Consider the following 5,420-nt stretch of genomic DNA (forward strand, 5'->3'; position numbering starts at 1 on the left):
CTCTTGATGAAAGTGAATGAGGAGGGTGAAAAACTTGGCTTAAAACTCAATATTCAGAAATCTAACATCATGGCATCCAGTCCCATCACTTCATGGCAAAAAGGTGGGGAAGTAATGCAAACAATGACAGACTTTATTATTTTGGTCTCCAAAATCACTGCAGATGGTAACTGCAGCCCTGAAATTAAAATTGCTTGCTCTTTGGAGGAAAAGTTATGACCAACCTAGACAGCATATTAAAAAGCAGAGACATTACTTAGCCAACAAAGATCTGTTTAGTCAAAGCTATGGTTTTTCCAGTAGTCATGTATGGGTGTGAGAGTTGGACCATAAAGAAAGCTGAGCACTGAAGAATTGATGCTTTTGAACTGTGGTGTTGAAGAAGACTCTTGAGAGTCCCTTGGACTGCAAGGAGGAAATCAGTCCTGAATGTTCATTGGAAGGACTGATGCTGAAGCTAAAACTCTAATATTTTGGCCACCTGATGCGAAGGACTAATTCATTGGAAAAGACCCTGATGCTGGGAAATATTGAAGGTAGAAGAAGCGGATGACAGAGAATGAGATGGTTGGATGACATCACTGTTTCAATGGACTTGAGTTTGAGTAAGCTCCAGGAGTTGGTGATGGACAGGGAAGCCTGCTTGCTGCAGTCCATGGGGTTGCAAAGAGTTGGACACGACTGAGTGAGTGAACTGAACTGATAAATTATTATCTCAGAAACTTGAGGATGGTTCAACAATAAAAAATCTAATTTTAAAACTTTAAAAAAGTTTTTTAAAAATACAAGATCTTTTCAGATGTTGAGAAGATATTTGATAAAAGTAAATATTCTATTTTAAGTACTTATTAGGAATGGACTAGAAGGCTACCTCAACACAATAAAAGTCTTTTTCAAAATAACAGTAGTATTCTTTCTTTCTTTTTAAATTGAAGTATAGTTGATTTACATAGTTGCCTTAATTTGTAGTTGTTTATTAATTTTAAAAATAGCAGTATTATTCTTTTTTTTGGCTGTGCAATGTGGCATATGGGATCTTAGTTCCCCAACCAGGGGTCAAACCCACATCCCCTGCATTGGAAGGCAGATTCTTAACCACTGGACCACCAGAGAAGTCCCACCAATGGTATTATTCTTAATGGCAAAAAAATTAAGGATGTTTCCATTAAGATGAGGAGCAAAATTAAGGAAACCTGATATTGCCTGTGCAAATATATGAAGACCAACCAATTGAGAAAAGCAACGGCTATTTTTTTCTGAATTTGCTATAGCAAAGGAGTTAGCCTGGGTTACCTGAGTTTTGTCAATGACTCAAAGTCAGGTGCAGAATTGGGAATGCTTCATAGTGGATAAAGGGAAGGCTTCAGGTGTGCCCCAGTTGGAGGCTATTGGCATGGAGAAACTTGTAGACAGACCAACTGGAAATGGGGCATCCTTTGTGATTGGTTAGAAGTGCATATTTGGCTTTCTATGGTTGGTCCCACATCAGAAGTGGGAAACAAAATGAAGGAAACTGTCAGTTATTAATCAAATCCTGGCCATTTTGAGCCAGTTATTACAGAATTTATTGTTTAGCTTCTTGGATTGTCACTATAGATAGCAGCTTGGCTTACTCCAAGTCTGACATAGCAGGCTGGCTTCCTGGGTTGTTTATTGTAAATAAGGAGATGGTTTCCTGGGCAAGTGGCTGCAGCTTGTGGGTCAAGGTTCTATTTATTATATGGTCTGGCCATTATGCACTTGCATATTTAGTCTCTCAGTCACTCTAACTGAAAATTGTTTTGAAATTTTAGACCAATGCAATAAGATAGTAAATGAATAAGTGGTTTAAATCCTAAGGGAAATAGATGATGGAATTTTTATGTGAACTGAACATTTGAATTAATAAAGTAGCTCAGGAAAAAAATCATTCTACTATTCTAGCAGTAATCAGGTAGGAAATGTAATGAAAAAGATCTCAGTCATTATATCAACAAATGAAATTCATAGGCATGATTTTATTGAAGAATGTGTTTGACCTATATAATTCAAACTATCAAATTATTAGCAGAGAGAAAAAATATTGGGTGTTCCTAATAGAAAGGATGTTTATGGATGTTTCTATTAAAGGGTATTCCCTTTAACAGAAATATCCTTAGTTTTTTACCACTGAATGAAAGAAGAGGCATGCTAAGTTTTTGATGGAAGCCCTAAACATTTTGAAAATTTTCAGGCCATCTTAAATCCACTTAAAGCTCAATGTAATTCTCATTTAAATTCCCTATGGAGCTTTTTTGGGGGAACTGAAAATATTTTATAAAGTTGTTCTAAAAGAATAAACAAAAAGAGCAAGACTAATTTATTCATTCAATAAGTATTGATGTCTATGTTCCAAGCCCTAAGGATACTTCAGTGCATAAGATATTACAATTTAAAAGTAATTAGGTGTAAGTAAAATGTGTTACTTTCTTTTCTTTTGAATTGTTATTATTAACAAATGTAATTTTGTGAAGATAAAATATAGACCTGATATTTAAAAATTAGTGATAAAATTTTTAATGAAATAAAGTTTAAAAAGGTGCTATATTTTTCTTATTAAATTCCTATTATAGCAAAATACTGCTTTTAAAAAGCAGGTATATTAAAATGATAATTTAAATTTTCCTTAGATTAACACAATTAAAAAAAAAACCCTTATTATTGAAATATATTTAGATAGGATTATTTCTAAGAAGTTATTCTAAGGAAATAATTTGTAAAATGAACAGTGAGTACACGAGGATGCTCATTGCAGGGTTAATTATACTAAGGAAAAACTGGAAGCAACCTAAATGTCCAGTAGCAGAGTAAGAGTAAATTATTCTTTACTCATAAGTAGAATATTACGATACTTGGAAACAATTTAAATGAAAAAAGGAAACACTGGAATTGAAAGGAACATTGGTAATCACAGCCTCTTCATCTTACTGATAGTCTGGAGAGGTAGAGTGATTTGCCCAAGGACACTTATGAAGTATGCGTTGTGGTTACTAGAACAGGCTCTAGAGTAAGCTGACCTGGCTTCAAATCTTTACTGTTTACTGGTCTTATGATCCTCAAGCCTTAATTTTCTTTTTCTTTTTTTAATTGTATATTTACTTTGGTTGTGCTGGGTCTTCGCTGTTGCGTGCAGGCTTTCTCTAGTCTTGAAGAGCAGGGGCTCTTCTCTTACAGTGCTCGTGCTTCTCCTCGCTGTGGCTTCTCCTGTTGCAGAGCACAGGTTCTAGGCTCAGTCGTTGTAGCACACAGGCTTAGTGTTCTATGTGGAATCTTCCTGGACCAGGGATCAAACCTGTGTCCCCTGCATTGGCAGGTGGATTCTTATCTACTGGGCCACCAGTCAAGTCTGAGACTTAATTCTCTCATCTGTATAATGGAGATGATAAAATAAGACTTTGTGAGAAAAATGTACCTGTTGCCTATCAAGTGCAAGTGTTAATTGCTCAGTTGTGTCCGACTCTTTGTGACTGTAATCTGCCAGGCTCCTCTGTGCATGGTATTTCCCAGGTAAGAATACTGGAGTGGGTTGCCGTTCTCTTCTCCAGGGGATCTTCTCTACCGAGGGATCGAACCCCAGTCTCCTGCACTGCAGGCAGATTGTTTACCATCTGAGCCACCAAGGAAGCCCCATATCAAGGCCTTACTAAATATTAGTTATTAATACACATGGGCTTCCCTGGTAGCTCAGCTGGTAAGGAATCTGCCTGCAATGCAGTAGACCCTGGTTTGATTCCTGGGTCAAGAAGATTCACTGTAGACGGGATAGGCTACCCATTCTAATATGCTTGGGCTTCCCTGGTGGCTCAGATGGTAAAGAATCCACCTGTAATTTGGGTGATGTGGGTTTGATCCCTGGGTTGGGAAGGTCCCCTGGAGGAGGGCATGCAACCCACTCCAGTATTCTTGCCTGGAGAATCCCATGGACAGAGGAACCTGGCGGGCTATAGTCCAATCTATGGGGTCACAAAGAGTCGGACATGACTTAGTGACTAAAGCACAGCACGTTAGTATGTGTATAATAAGCAATATATCCACTCTTTGTCTCCAGTTCCTGGCACAAGCTTCAAAAACTTGGAATTTCCGAAATATGTTATTCATTACAAGCCCATTTCTACCATACCTAAATTTATGCTAATGAAGTGACTCTTATTGGGTCTTTAGATAACTTCAAGTGAGGGACTGGCCACACCAGAAAGACCTAGTGCATGATTAAAGGATTAGATCTTTCAGCCCCACTGCCCTAACCCCCAGCCCCAAGCTCCTAGGAGGGGAGAGAACTGGAAATTGGATTCAGTCATGTGGCCAGTGATTTAGTCAATCATACTTACTCAGTGAAACCCCAATAAATATTCTGGATCTGAGGCTCAGTGGAGCTTCCTGATTCATAAACACATTAATGTGTCAGTATGGTGATGTACTGGATTACATAAGGAAAAGGGATGGAAACTCTTGTGTTCCCCTCCTCTGCTCCCCCACCATAGACCTTGCCCTAGGTTTCTTGCCATTTAGCTATTCCTGAATTGTATTTTTAATAATAAAACTGTAAGTACAGTGGTTTCAGAGAATTCGGTGAGTTATTCTAGCAAGTTGTCTATCAAACCCAAGGGGCTAAGAAACCTGAGAATTTGTAGTGAGCTGGGCAGATGCCAAGTGGCTGGGGGACCCCTGACATTTGTGGCTGGTGTCTAAAATCGGGGCAGTCTTGGGAAGGACTTTGCCCTCAACATGTGGGGTCTGCATTAATTCTAGTATAGTGTCAAGAGTTATGTAGGACACCCAGCTGTTGTTAAAGAATTGGTGTTAAAGTATAATACAATTAACATAATAATGATAATAATTGTACAATAATTTGTACTAGTCTCCTAGTTCCCAAATTGCCTTACCTTATTTCTTATCTCCTATAACCAATCTCTCTTGTATGTCCTATTCTTTATAAACCATATGAGACCATTTTAGTTGAGGCATTACAAAGACACTCTTTTCCTAAAGTAGCTCTCTGACTTTGCCTGTTATTTTTTCTTTTTCTATCATGACTTTTACATAATCATGACAAATTAATTTCCCCAAATGGATCATTTCATTACTAATACTTTTTTTAAAATCTTTTTTTACTTTTTTAGTAATACTCTTTTACTTAAAAATATTCTTCAGGGGAATTCTCTGATGGTCCAGTAGTTAAGATACTGGGCTCTCACTGCTGGGGCCTGAGTTTGATTCCTGGGCAGCAAACTAGGATCCTGGAAACCACGTGGCATGGCCAAAAAATAAATTATGAAAAAAAATTCTTTGGCACCCCTACTGCTTACTCATCAAGGTCTTCTACAACTCTTTCCTGGGTTGTTTTCATTCTTCCCCAAGGTGTAGTCTACTTTCTAGCCACATTGAGCTTCTCATTACCACAT

The sequence above is a fragment of the Bubalus kerabau genome, chromosome 6 (genome assembly GCF_029407905.1).
Source record: "Bubalus kerabau isolate K-KA32 ecotype Philippines breed swamp buffalo chromosome 6, PCC_UOA_SB_1v2, whole genome shotgun sequence".
Lineage (NCBI taxonomy): Eukaryota > Metazoa > Chordata > Mammalia > Artiodactyla > Bovidae > Bubalus > Bubalus kerabau.